The following is a 13923-nucleotide window of genomic DNA, read 5'->3' as shown; positions in this document are numbered from 1 at the left end:
GTAGGTTATCTCCCTTAGCCGGAACGCTGGCTAATTGTGAGCCGGGTCAGATGTGCCAGGAAATGGGTCGCCACAACGTTTTATTTAGATTGTACAAGATCACCATAATCTTCAAATTTAGAATTACATTTCAAAAACTAACAAACTAACATAAAATACATTTTAATTAAATACTCATCATTTATTTTCCAAAGCCACAGGGAGCCGCAGCACAGAGATGAAAGAGTCGCATGCGGCTCTGGAGCTGCGGGTTGCCGACCCCTGTCCTAGGTGGTGAGGGTCCTTAATGATGGATGCCACGTTCTTTTGAGGTATCGTTTTTGACGATGTCCTCGATGATGGGGAGGAGGTGGGTGCCGCGTCCACCGCTTCTTCCTGCCCTTCTGTGTCATCCAACCGCTTCCGCTGTGCTGCCCCTGCAGTTTCCTCGTCCCCCCTCCGCCTCTTGGCCTTTGCAGCCAGCCGATCTTTGCTCCTTCCTCTGGCATCTGCCGGGCTCACCTGCTGATCACAAATCCCTTCTCCCAACTCAGTGTCCATCAGAAAGCCCTTTCATCCCTATCGACTCACTGCTTCATCTCAAATTGTTCTAGCTGCATGAAGCCCTGTGGCTCAAATCAAAAGCCGGTCAGGAGTAAAATAGTGTAACCTTGATCACTAATAGATGTTGGCTCCCCATACAGAGTGTTGAATTTCCTGAATAATGTGCCTTTATCCTTTTTCTATTACTCACTGCACTCTGCTACATTTGATTTTTTTTACAACAATGTGCTTATTGAGGTTAATTACCAGTTAATTTCAATCCCTATCAAGATATCTTTGAAAGACTGCAATTATATTTTTAAACATTGCTTATGTTAACAGTGCCTGGGGCGATGAATTAAGGGTGATTATCTGAGTGGCAGTGCAAATTGCTAGCCAGAAGTGACCTGGCAACACCAGCAGGCTGTTAAGCTCTAAGTTTCTGATCAATACAACAAACAGGAGGGGCTCACAATTCACCCTGGTGTAAACAGCCGACTTCCACATCCTGCAACGTAGTGCGAGATAAAGGCAACAAGAATTCCATTCTAACACACACAAAATGAGTCCTGATAAAGGGTCTTGGCCTGAATCGTTGACTCTTTTCCATCGATGCTGCCAGGCCCGCTGAGTTGCTCCAGCATTTTGACTGTTTGCGTGCTGCTTTGGATTTCCAGCATCTCGAGATTTTCTCCTGTTTATGAAGACAAATTCACACTGACTGAGTGAGTCAAGTTTCCTGCCTGAGACATGCAGTTGGGAGATCTGCACCAGCACTCTGCATATTGGTTTATTATTGTCACATATACTGAGACACAGTGAAAAACATGTCTTGCATATTGGTCATTGATGCACCATCAATAACTCTCGGAGACGGGAGGCGAATGATAGGCTTTTATTAGCTGCAAGAGACCACGATTAGCAGCAAGAGACCACCACACAACATCCTGGAGACTGAGGGAGGAGCAGTGCCTCCAATCGCCTTTATACAGGGGTCTGTGGGACGAGCCACAGGAGCAGTCAGCAGAGGGGCGTGTCCAGACAGGTATATGTAGTTCACCACATTCATATACTAAATGCTGGATCAACTCGTTACAATGGTGCATTGAGGTAGTACAAGGAAAAACCATAACAGGATGAAGAATAAAAGGTTACAATATAGAGAACTCAAGAGATTCTGCAGATGTTTGAAATCCAGAGTAACACACACTAAATGCAGGAGGTAGCATCTTTGGAGAGGAATAAAGATTGAATGTTTCAGGTTGGCTGAGACCCTTCAGCAGGACAGGGCCTTCCCGAAATGTAGACTCTTTATTTTATGCCTGACCTGGATCACACAAAGTAGATTGGGAGTTGAAGAGTCCACCTACTCATCACAAACATGAGAAAATCTGCAGATGCTGGAAATCCAAAGCAACATGCACACAAAATGCTGGAGGAACTCAGCAGGCCAGGCATCATCTTGGAAAAGAATAATCAGTTGATGTTTCAGGCCGAGACTCTTCTTCAGGATCTTATCGTACACGGGGGCCATTCGATATTTTCATGCAGCGGGATAGAAGCTGTCCTTTACCGTGGTGGTACATGTTTTCAGGCTTTTGTATCTTCTGTTTGGTAGGAGGGGAGCAAAGAGAGAAGGTCCATGGGGGGTGGGAGTTTTATTTTGGCAGGCTGCTCCACTGAAGCAAGTAATATTAACATAACATTCAATGGTCTAGGAATTGGTGAAAGCTTGTTCAGTGTTCAGTGGTTGACTACTAAGTGTTCCTTCAGGAAGGTCTGCAAAAGTCACACTCTCACACATACCTGGCCTTTCCCTTGCGTGTGTCACCATTGCAGAGAAGGGCTGGGTGACCACAAACAAATGGACTCTCCAGGAAGTAGAGTCCAAACAAAATATGTTTATAGAAAGCAAAGTCATTAGAAGACTTCCAGGTGCATCATTTTACCAGGACCCTACATAATGTTACACGAACGGAAAAGGGTTCACCAAGACCACAACTACTCTCTATACACATCTAGACCAATCCTATACTACCATTCACTCTACTAGGAGAAATTTATTGCAACAAATTAACCTACTGAGCAGCATGTCTTTGGTCCTAGTGCGGGGTATGAGCCGGTGTTCGGATGATTTAAACATAAGGCAGGGAGTTGGGACCAGAGGGATTCTGCTTTACACTTCCTTGATCTTCACTCCTATCTCCATGGCACTAAGGCTGCTAGACTCCACCGCCTGCTACATGCTTCACATCTTCAAGCTTTGCACTGATCTTCTCTGCTGTGCGACGAACTGAGACTGAGGTTGTGGGCCTACACAGGGCTCCGGGACTATGGAATTAATTTGGTTCTGAGTGCTGAAGCCAGCTTTTATTATTAGTGTGATTTGTGCTTTTTTTCCTCTTTGTTTTTGTTTTGGTCTTTTTTAAAGTTGGGTTATTTCGGGTTTCTTGTTTTGTGGCTACCTGTAAGCAGACGAATCTCAGGCTGTATAATTTATACGGACTTTGATATTAAATGTACTTTGAACTTTGACCTTTGAGCACCAGAGGGAGAATATAGAATCTCCACACAGGCAACAGCAGAGGCCAGGGCTGAAGCCAGCTTGTTGGAGCTGTAACGCGGCAGCTCCAGTAGCATGTCATTGGCTTTGCATCATTATTTATGTATTTATTTGTTTGTTTACTTAACTATTAATCAATCTGTTGTAATGTGACTATTATTAAAAGTAGGTTAATACTAATCGGGAAGCTGTTGGTAGCAAGAGGCGGGATCCGGGGTTGGCGGGGTCTTTACTTCCGCTCTTTTTACTCCCAGTGTGCATTGTATATAGTTCCTCCACCCAGGCCGCACGAGGTACCTGGAAGCCTCTGTATTGTAAATATTATTTGCCGTCCCTCTTTTGGCCATCAAGTTGTCGAGTGGTCTTTTTGTAAAGTAGAAGTTACCACACAATCAATCGATCTGTCTGTCTCACTATCTATCTGTCTATCTATTTATATCTTTAGAGTTACAGAATGGTTAACAGGCCCTTCCAGCCAGATAAGCCCACGCTGTCAGTTACCCCCATGTCAACAATTAACCTTCTAACCCATATGCCTTTGGAATGTGTGAGGAAACCAAAGCACCCGGAGGACTCCCATGTGGTTGTGGGGAGAATGTATTTCTCTGGGCTACTCTGGGGTTCACTCGGAATTGGGAATGAAATTGTAAGTGTTTAATACAAGAAACCATAACTTTCAAGTGGTTAGAGGAACGTAAGTGGGAGATGTCAGAGCAAACACGAGGAAATCTGCAGATGCTGGAAATTCAAGCAATACATACAAAATGTTGGTGGAACGCAGCAGGCCAGGCAGAATCTGGAGGAAGAAGTACAGTTGATGTTTCGGGCCGAGATCCTTCGTCAGGGCTAAGTTCCACCAGAATTTTGTTTGTGTTGGGGGATGTCAGAGGGTGGTTTTTTTACAGAGAGTGGAAGGTATATGGCTGCCAGGCTGATGGTAGAGGCAGATACAGTGCCTATAAAAAGTATTCACCCCAGCCACCCCTGGAAACGTTCATGTTTTATTGTTTTACAACATTGAATCACAGTGGACTTACAGTTGCCTTTTTTTGACACTGATCAACAGGAAAAGGCTCTTTCATGTCCAAGTAAAAACGAAGTGTAAAGAAGAAACATGACAGTGTTCTTTTGTGCAAAGCTGATAGAGACCCATCACCACACACTCAAGGCTGCAATTGTTGCCAAAGATGAACCTACTAAATATTGTCTTGAAGAGAGTGAATACTTATGCAATCGGTTATTTTGTGTTTTATATTTGCTATTAATTTAGATCACTGTGCAGAGATCTGTTTTCACTTTGACACAAAGGAGTCAGTGTCAAAAAAGCCAAATAAAATCTGTGATTCAATGCTGTAAAACATTGGACATGAGGAACATTTAAGAGGCTCTTAGATAAGCAAATGATTGAAAGAAAAATAGAGGGAGAGAAGGGTTATATTGATCTTCCAATAGAGTAAAAGGCTGACACAACATCTTGAGCTGAAGGGCTTGTACTGTGCTGTAATGTTCAGTGAAAGAAAAGAAGGTAGCTTTCAATTGGAGGGAAGACATCAGAGGCGCTTATTGTGAAGACTTTCCGATCGGGATCGTATTGTCTCGATTTAACCATCAATAATAAGTGGTGAACCTGCAGTTTCGAATTGAAGCTCAGAGGCAATAGCCATTAAAATATCTGCCAGTCTTTTATTTAGCTTAGAACTTCGGCAGGCTTGAGCATTCTGGACTTACGCCAAATGAAATTTTTAAAAAAAGCATCTGATATATTGCACTGTCACCTGAAAATAAACCTCACAGTTTTTGAAATGCTTTAAACTAACTGCTGCTGCAATGATCTCCTACATTGTGGTTTTGTTATTTTTACAAATTGCATTTCTCGCGTTTCCCTGCTGAATGATGAGATGCTGAGCCAACAACATAACAAGCCGACGTTCCGTGGTAACAAAGGTACTAGTTTTTTTTTAGTCTAAATCATAGACTTGTGGTGAAGCCTGTTATTTGAGCTGTCAGCAGTTTTGGGGCTTTAAGTTATTTGGCTTGCAATGTTGGCAGTGGTTGATAATCGTTAGCATTTCAATTAGATGTTCTCTTTCCAGTCTCACTTGATGCCACTGAAATCTTCATGTAGCAAAACTTCAGCAGATTGTACTGGATGCTCAAGAGAAGCCATCAGAGACCTTGAATACATAAATCAGCTGAAAATATTAATTCATAACTACCAAGGGAATCACAAAACTTAGCAACAAATAGAACTTCTAAACACAAGAGGTTCTGCAGCTGCGGGAAATCCAGAGTAACACACACAGAATGCTTCAGGAACTCAGCAGGTCAGGTAGCATCTATGGAAGAGTTGACATAGGAACATAAGAAACAGGATTAGGAGTCGGCCATCCGGCCAATCGAGCCCGCTCCGCCATTCAGTAAGATCATGGCTGATCTGGCCATGGACTCCCCTCCACCTACCTGCCTTTCCCCCATAAACCTTAATTCCCCTACTTTGCAAAAATCTATCTAGCTTTGTCAAAATATATTTACTGATGTAGCCTCACTGCTTCATTGGGCAGAGAAATCCGCAGATTCACCACTCTCTGGCAAAAGCAGTTCCTCCTCATCTCCGTCCTAAATCTACTCCCCCAAATCTTGAGGCTATGTGCCCTAGTACTAGACTCACCTACCAGTGGAAACAACTTTCCTGCCTCTATCTTATCTACCTATCTATATCTTATCTTATCTATAACATAAACATAATTGTTTATGTTTCTATAAGATCTCCTATCATTCTTCTGAGTTCCAGCAATTACAGTCCCAGGCGACTCAATCTCTCCTCGTGGTTTAACCCCCTCGTAGAAACACAGGACATAGAAATCTACAGCACGTTACAGGCCCTTCAGCCCACAATGTCGAGCTAACCATGTAACCTACTCTAGAAACTGCTCAGAATTTCCCTACTGTATTGCCCTCTATTTTTCTAAGGTCCATGTACCCATTGAAGAGTCTCTTAAAAGACCCTATTGTATCCGCCTTTACCACCTTCGCTGGCAGTGCATTCCATGCACCCACCACTCTCTGTGTGAAAAACTTATCTCTGACATCCACCTTGTACTTACTGCCAAGAACCATACAATTATGCTCTCCTCTGCACTCATTCTATAGTATCCATACCCTCCCTGTAGTGAAGTGACCAGAACTGAACTCAGTGCTCCAGGTGGGGTCCAACTAAGGTCTTATATAGCTGTAACATTACCTCATGTTGCTCATCCTGTATGCCTCCACACAGTGGGCTGTCACTTGTCAATTATTAGTCTCCTTTCTTTACCATTATCAGGCATAAAAGCTTTTGAATCGTCCATGAACCCAAGGTTTCATAACACCCCAGGATTCTGAAAGAGGTGGCTGAAGAGATCGTGGAGGCATTAGTACTGATCTTTCAAGAATCACTAGATTTTGGACTGATTTTGCAAGACTGGAAAATAGCAAATGCTACTCCACTCTTCAAGAAGGGAGAGAGGCAGAAGAAAAGAAACTATAGGCCAGTTACTCTGACCTTAGTAATTGGGAAGATGTTGGAGTCGATTATTAAGGATGAGGTCTCAGGGTACAAAGAACAAAGAACAATACAGCACAGTACAGGCCATTCAGCCCACAATGTCCTGCCGACGCTCAAACCCTGCCTCCCATATAACCCTCCACCATAAATTCCTCCATATACCTGTCTAGTAGTCTCTTAAATTTCACTAGTGCATCTGCCTCCACCACTGACTCAGGCAGTGCATTCCACGCACCTACCACTCTCTGAGTAAAAACCTTCCTCTAATATCCCCCTTGAATTTTCCCCCTCTTACCTTAAAGCCATGTCCTCTTGCAATGAGCAGTGGTGCCCTGGGGAAAAGGCGCTGGCTGTCCACTCTATCTATTCCTCTTGATATCTTGTACACCTCTATCATGTCTCCTCTCATCCTCCTTCTCTCCAGAGAGTAAAGTCCTATCTCCCTTAATCTATGATGATAATGCATACTCTCTAAACCAGGCAGCATCCTGGTAAATCTCCTCTGTACCCTTTCCAATGCATCCACATTCTTCCTATAGTGAGGCAACCGGGACTGGACACGGTACTCCAAGTGTGGTCTAACCAGAGTTTTATAGAGCTGCATCATTACCCGCGACTCTTAAACTCTATCCCTTGGCTTATGAAAGCTAACACTCCATAATCTTTCTTAACTACCCATCTACCTGTGAGGCAACTTTCAGGGATCTGTGGACATGTACCCCCAGATCCTTCTGCTCCTCCACTCTACCAAATATCCTGTCATTTACTTTGTACTCTGTCTTGGAGTTTGTCCTTCCAAAGTGTACCACCTCACACTTCTCTGGGTTGAACTCCATCTGTCACTTCTCAGCCCACTTCTGTATCCTATCAATGTGCATTCTTCGAAAATCCTCAACACTGTCTACAACACCACCAACATTTGTGTCATCTGTAAACTTGCCAACCCACCCGTCTACCCTCACATCTAGTTCGTTAATAAAAATCACAAAAAGTAGAGGTCCCAGAACCGATCCTTGCGGGACACTGCTAGTCACAACCCTCCAATTCAAATGTACTCCCTCCACCATGATCCTCTGCCTTCTGCAGGCAAGCCAATTCTGAATCCACCTGGCCAAACTTCCCTGGATCCTATGCCTTCAGACTTTCTGAATAAGCCTACCATGTGGAACCTTGTCAAATGCCTTACTAAAATCCATGTAGATCACATCCACTGCACTACCCTCACCTATATTCCTGGTCATCTCCTCAAAGAACTCTATCAGGCTTGTTAGACACAATCTGCCCTTCACAAAGCCATGCTGACTGTCCCTGATCAGACCATGATTCTCTAAATGCCCATAGATTCTATCTCTAAGAATCTTTTCCAACAGTTTTCCCACCACAGACGTAAGGATCACTGGTCTATAATTATCCGGACTATCCTTACTACCTTTTTTGAACAAGGGGACAACATTTGCCTCCCTCCAATCCTCCGGTACCATTCCCGTGGACAACAAGGACATAAAGATCCTAGCCAGAGGCTCAGCAATCTCTTCCCTCGCCTCGTGGAGCAGCCTGTGGAATATTCCATCAGGCCCATTAGGACTTATTCCATTATTCCATTAGAACTTATCCATCCTAATGTATTTTAACAACTCCAACACCTCTTCTCCCTTAATATCAAGATGCTCCAAAACATCAACCTCATATTGTCCTCACCGTCATCAAGTTCCCTCTCACTGGTGAATACCGAAGAGAAGTATTCATTGAGGACCTCGCTCACTTCCACAGCCTCACGGCACATCTTCCCACCTTTATCTCTAATCAGTCCTATCTTCACTTCTGTCAACCTTTTGTTCTTCACATAATTGAAGAATGCCTTGTGGTTTTACTTTACCCTACTTGTCAAGGCCTTCTCATGCCCCCTTCTTGCTCTCCTCAGCCCCTTCTTAAGCTGCTTTCTTGCTACCCTATATTCCTCACTAGACCCATCTGATCCTTGCTTCCTAAACCTTCTGTATGCTGCCTTCTTCTATCTGACTAGATTCTCTACCTCACTTGTCACCCATGGTTCCTTCACCCTACCATTCTTTATCTTCCTCACCGGGACAAATTTATCCCTAACATCCTGCAAGAGATCCCTAAACATTGACCACATGTCCATAGTACATTTCCCTGCAAAAACTTCATCCCAAGTTCTAGCCTTATAGCCTCATAATTTGCCCTTCCCCAGTTAAAAATTTTCCTGTCTTCTCTGATTCTATCCTTTTCCATGATAATGTTAAGGCCTGGGAGCGGTGATCACTGTCTCTCAGATGCTCATCCACCGACAGATGGATGACCCGGTTTATTACCTAATACTAGATCTAGTATGGCATACCCCCAGTCGGCCTATCAACATACTGTGACAGGAGTCTGTCCTGGACACACTTAACAAACTCTGCGCCGTCTAAACCATTGGAACTAATCAGGTGCCAATCAATATTAGGGAAGTTAAAGTCACCCATGATAACAACACTGTTATTTTTGCACCTTTCCAAAATCTGCCTCCCAATCGCTCCTCGGTATCTCTGCTGCTACCAGGGGGCCTATAGAATACTCCCAGTAGAGTAACTGCTCCCTTGCTGTTCCTGACTTCTACCCATACTGACTCAAAAGAGGATCCTGCTACATTACCCACTCTTTCTGTATCCCTGACCAATAATGCCACTCCTCCTCCCCTTTTTCCCCCTCTCTATCCCTTTTAAAGCACAGAAATCCAGGAATATTGAGAATCCATTCCTGCCCTGGTGCCAGTCAAGTCTCTGTAATGGCCACTACATCATAATTCCATGTATGTATCGAAGCTCGCAGTTCATCACCTTTGTCCCTGATGCTTCTTGCATTGAAGTACACACACTTTAGCTCTTCTACCTTACTACCTTTACACCCTTTATTCTGTTTCTCTTTCCTCAAAGCCTCTTTATATGCTAGATCTGGCTTTACTCCATGCACTATACTTGCAGTTCTCGCATGACCTTTATCTCACTATCACTATCACTACCATGTCACTATCTGCTCTAACACTCTGGTTCCCTTCCCTCTGCAAATCTAGTTTAAACCCACTGGAGCAGCACTAGCAAACCTTCCCGCAAGGATGTTAGGCCCCCTCCAGTTCAGGTGCAACCCGGCCCGTTGGAGCAGGACCCTCCTTCCCTGGAACAAGGCCCAATTGTCCAGAAACATGAAGCCCTCCCTCCTGCACCAACTCCTTAGCCATGTATTTAGCTGCATTATCTTCCTATTTCTGGCCTCACTAGCACGTGGCACAGGTAGCAATCCTGAGATTGCAACCCTGGAGGTTCCTTCAACTTTGCACCTAACTCCCTAAACTCTTTTGCAGGACCTCCTCCTTCTTCCTATCCACATCACTGGTCCCTACATGGACCACGACATCTGGCTGCTCACCCTCCCTCTTGAGAATACTGAGAACTCGATCCGAGATATCGCGGACCCTGGCACCAGGGAGGCAACAGACCATCCGGGATTCTCAATCTCTTACACAGAACCTCTTATCTGTCCCCTTAACTATCGAAACCCCTGTCGCTACTGCTCTCCTCTTTTCCCTCCTTCCCTTCTTAGCTGAGGGTCCAGTCTCAGTGCCAGAGATGCAACCACTGCAACTTGTCCCTGGTAGGTCATCCCCACCAACAGTATCCAAAACGGTATACTCATTGTTGATGGGAACAGCCCCAGGGGTGCTCTGCTCTTCCTGTCTATTCAACCTTCCCTCTCCTGACAGTCACCCAGCTACCAGTCTCCTGACTTTTAGGGGTGACTAACTCCTTGTAACTCCTGTCTGTTTCTGCCTCTGCCTGCTGAATGATCCTAAGTTCATCCAGCTCCAGTTCCCAACACGGTTTGTCAGGAACTGCAGCTGGATGCAGGTGCAGTCATCAGGGACAGCTGTGCTCACCCTGACTTCCCACATACTGCAAACGGAGCACTCAACTGCCCTAACTGCTGCCTCCATTACCTACTCCTAAGCTAATTAGAGCTATTAAAGAGCTTACCAGGCCTTTCCTGAATAGGAGCAAGCTCGTCCTCAGCCTTTGCTCGCTGAAGTCTCTCGAACCAAAGCCTTCTTACTCTGTCTCCCACTAATCTGCTCCCGCTCCATTAATCTGCTCGCTTTTCAAACTCTCCCACTGATCTCATAGGCCGACCTTCATGCGCTTGTGCAGTCGTGCCCCGTTCAAACTGCCAAAGAAAAATACTTGGAGGCACATAATAAAATAGACCTTAGTTAGCACAGTTTTCTCAAAGGAAAATCTTGCCTGACGATCTAATCTCTGGAATCAACCTGGTGAACCTCCTCTGTACCACCTCCAAAGTCAGTATATCCTTCCTCAAGTAAGGAGACCGAAACTGCATGCAGTACTCCACGAGTAGCCTCACCAGTACCCTATATAGTTGCAGAATAATCTCCCTGCTCTTAAATTCAATCCCTCTAGCAATGAAGGCCAATATTCCATTTGCCTTCTTGATAGCCTGCTGCACCTGCAAACCAACATTTTGTGACTCATGCACACGTACTCCCAAGTTCCTCTGCACAGCAGCATGATGCAATTTTTTCCCATTTAAATAATAATCTGCTTTTTCGTTTTTCCTTTCAAAGTGGATGACCTCACATTAACCAACATTGTACTCCATCTGCCAGACCCTTGCCCACTCACTTAGCCTATCTATATCTCTTTACAGACTCTCCGTATCTCCGTATCTTGCTTTTCCACTCAAATTAGTATCATCAGCAAACTTGGATAGACTACTCTCAGTCTCCTCTTCCAGACTGCTAATGTACAAATGTTTGTATATCGTAAGCAATTGTGGGCCTAGCCCTGTGGCACACTGCTCACCACTGATTGCCAACCAGAGTAACACACACGTATTCCAACTCCCTGCTTTCTATTAGTTAACCAATCCTCCACCCATGCTAATACATCACCCTGACTCTATGAATCCTTATCTTATGGATAAGTCTTTTATGCAGCATCTTATGAAACATCTTCTGGAAATCCAAGTAAATAATGTCCATCTGTTCCCCTCTATCCACCTCACTCGTTATATCCTCAAAGAACTGCAGTGAGTTTGTCAGACAGGACCCACCTTTGCTGAATCCATGCTGCGTGTGCCTGATAGATACATTTTGTTCCAGATGCTTCGCTATTTCTTCTTTACAGACAGACAGACAGACATACTTTATTGATCCCGAGGGAAATTGGGTTTCGTTACAGTCGCACCAACCAAGAATAGTGTAGAAATACAGCAATATAAAACCATAAATAATTAAATAATAATAAGTTAATCATACCAAGTGGAAATAAGTCCAGGGCCAGCCTATTGGCTCAGGGTGTCTGACACTCCGAGGGAGGAGCTGTAAAGTTTGATGGCCACAGGCAGGAATGACTTCCTATGATGCTCAGTATTACATCTCGGTGGAATGAGTCTCTGGCTGAATGTACTCCTGTGCCTAACCAGTACATTATGGAGTGGATGGGAGTCATTGTCCAAGATGGCATGCAACTTGGACAGCATCCTCTTTTCAGGTACCACCGTCAGAGAGTCCAGTTCCACCCCCACAACATCACTGGCCTTACGAATAAGTTTGTTGACTCTGTTGGTGTCTGCTACCCTCAGCCTGCTGCCCCAGCACCCAACAGCAAACATGATAGCACTGGCCACCACAGCCTCGTAGAACATCCTCAGCATCGTCCGGCAGATGTTAAAGGACCTCAGTCTCCTCAGGAAATAGAGAAGGCTCTGACCCTTCTTGTAGACAGCCTCAGTGTTCTTTGACCAGTCCAGTTTATTGTCCATTCGTATCCCCAGGTATTTGTAATCCTCCACTATGTCCACACAGACCCCTTGGATGGAAACAGGGGTCACCAGTGCCTTAGCCCTCCTCAGGTCCACCACCAGCTCTGATTTGTCTGATAAAATGTCTGATTTTAAAAGATATTTGCAAACCCTCATGCAGACTTAAATCAATACAAGTGCAAGTGAGCTCGATTTCAACATTTAAGAGAAGTTGGGATAGATACAAGGATGGTAGGTGCAGGTTGATGGGGAGGAGGCAGTTTAAATGGTTTTTATGGACTAGGTAGGCCCAAGGGCCTGTTTCTATGATTCCCGATGACTCTACTTAAAAAGGTATTAATATAATTAAATATTAAAAAGTATTAAATGCCAATAAATAATTAAAATAGACTAAATGAAAGAAAATGAAGTGAAATAACTCAAATGTTCACTTGTGTATCTCTTTCTATAGGGTGTCTAATGTGTGTCTACGTCAACAGTGTTGAGGTTGAGAGCTTTACGTTCCTTGATGTGAAAATTACCAATTGTTTGTCCTAGTCCAATCACTTTAATGTCACCGTCAAGAAAGCTCACCATCACCCCTACTTTTTCAGGAGGTTAAAGAATCTCGGACTGTCCCCGTTGACTCTTACGAATTTTTATTGATGCACCATAGCAAGTGTTCTGTCTGGATGCAAAACAGCTTGGTATAGCAACTGTTGTGCATGTGGCTGCAAGAAACTAAAGGGAGTTGTGGACACAGCTCAGTCCATTACAGGAACCTGCTTCCCCTCTATAGATTCTGTTTATACTCTTTGATGTTTCAGTAAAGCATAGTCAAAGACCCCACACACCCCAGACATTCTATCAGGCAGAAGATCCAAAAGCCTGAAAGCACGTACCACCAAGCTCAAGGACAGCTTCTATCCCACTGTTAACAGACTTTTGAATGTACCTCTTGAACAGTTAGATGGACTCTAGGCCTAACAATCTACCTTGCTAAGATTTTATACTTTATTATTTACCTGCACTGCACTTTTTCAGTAGCTTTTACAAGTTATTCTGCATTGTTATTGCGGTACTTAATTCTAACTCGATGCACAGTGTAATGACTTGATCTGGATGAACAGTATTCAAGACAAGCTGTTCACTGTATCTTGATACATGTGACAATAATAGACCAATGGCAAGTGACCATTTGAGTTATTTCACTTAATTTAAATAAAGGGTTTTTAAAAAATTTGTAGCCCAGAGTGAAGTTGAAGGCTGAATGTGAAGTGCATCCTCCCTTTCTCCAGCACATTGTTGGCCCCAGACTGGGATAGATGGTGAGGTTATTGATGTGGCAGGTGGTCAAATGCCCAGTCGATTACTTTAATTCCTCCTGTACGTGTTCAGGTAAGGAAGATGTGCTGAGGCTTGAGGAGATGAAAGTCCAGCTATTCTCCTTGAACCTTCAGGCGTCAGTCAGTTGGATCCG

The sequence above is a fragment of the Hypanus sabinus genome, chromosome 4, assembly GCF_030144855.1.
Source record: "Hypanus sabinus isolate sHypSab1 chromosome 4, sHypSab1.hap1, whole genome shotgun sequence".
NCBI classification, from domain to species: Eukaryota; Metazoa; Chordata; class Chondrichthyes; order Myliobatiformes; family Dasyatidae; genus Hypanus; species Hypanus sabinus.
This window is presented reverse-complemented; position numbering follows the sequence as displayed.